The sequence below is a fragment of the Pundamilia nyererei genome, unplaced genomic scaffold, assembly GCF_000239375.1.
Source record: "Pundamilia nyererei isolate P.nyererei 1_Seehausen unplaced genomic scaffold, PunNye1.0 scaffold00020, whole genome shotgun sequence".
In the NCBI taxonomy this organism is placed as follows: domain Eukaryota; kingdom Metazoa; phylum Chordata; class Actinopteri; order Cichliformes; family Cichlidae; genus Pundamilia; species Pundamilia nyererei.
Window position 1 is genome coordinate 713064 of NW_005187421.1, and position 1479 is coordinate 714542.

Consider the following 1479-nt stretch of genomic DNA (forward strand, 5'->3'; position numbering starts at 1 on the left):
TGAAAAGGGACTTGTGGTTGTCTGGATGTATTTGCTTTGGCTACACTGAAGACGATTAAAAACTACCAGAAAGAATAAACCGGAAATATGCCAGAAAGAAAAATCACAGACAAGTGGAGAATCAGTGGAGAATATGAATGAGACTGAAAACAAAGACAGGTGAAAGATGGAAAAATAGCCATGCATCTCACGCACACAAAGCACAACAGCGGACAGGTTTGTTTTGATGTAGAAACAAAATAGCTTATCAAAAAGTATATGCAGCACACATAATCACACACAAACAACTGAGAAATAAAGTGAACCTCATCTCAAGCCTTGGTGCCCTTTCAAGATCTACAGCACTGTGCAAAAGTCTTGAGTCACACCCTCATTCCTTTATATTTTGGCTGGAAAATAGGAAATATATGCAGTGATTTACTGAAACGCTCAAACATGAAAATACACAACACAAAAGCTTCTAATAAGCTTGAAAAACAAAATTTGGTACAAATATCTTTGTTCTTCAACATAGAATTTCTCAGACAAGCTTTCTTTTAACTTCTTTAAGTGATTAAAGAAATTAAATCAGCAATTTCACCAGGAATAGCTCTCCAGACAGTTAAAGCCACTTCTTCTTTTGCCCTCTTTCTTTCCAGTTTCTTCTTCAAGGACGAATCGCACAAGCTTTTTATTTTATAGCTTCATCAAAAGAATGCAATGTGGCATTCAGTGTGGTTTCACTCATTGCGGGAAACATTCAACACACAGCTCTGCAAAACAAGGGAGATCGCAACAAAGGAAAAATGGAGGCAGAGACAACATATACACAAGAGATGACACGAGAAAACGCAACAGGTGAACAGAATCTAACTAAATAGACAGGTGACGTTAAACTGAATGTGGCATATACAGGACAAGGACCTAACAAAGTAAAACAGGAAGTAACTAACACAGTGGCCAAAAAGCATACTAACTTGACAGAACTAAACAGAAAATAGAGACAGGACACTGAGACCACCCAGATGTGGGGACACAACTAGCAAGACAGAGGGGGAAACAACAGACTGATTTCACTAAAGGACCAAAGACGGGGAAGAGACACAGGAAACAGAAAGGGAGATATCAGTGGGAAAGTACAGAAGGAACTGACACGAGGGAAAGAGAAACATTAAGGATAATAAAACTAAGGCGACGACCAAGAACAAGACAAAATTCACTAAGTAGTACAAAAATAAGAAGCAACCTAAATACAACACAAACCTGGAATCACATAATATTGAGATTAACTAAATTAGAAAGCCCAAAAAAACCTCAGGAAGCTGTGGAAACAAACCCAGGACCATGACAATCTTAACAAACAAAAAGAAATCCTCCCCTGAAAATTATCACGTACAAGGACTGGAAAAAGCCTTTAGAAAGCCTGCTGAACTGTTGCTTTAGACCACTTCACAAAATTACACGAAAGTCAGGCTCCTTTAGTGCAAAATGTAAAATAAT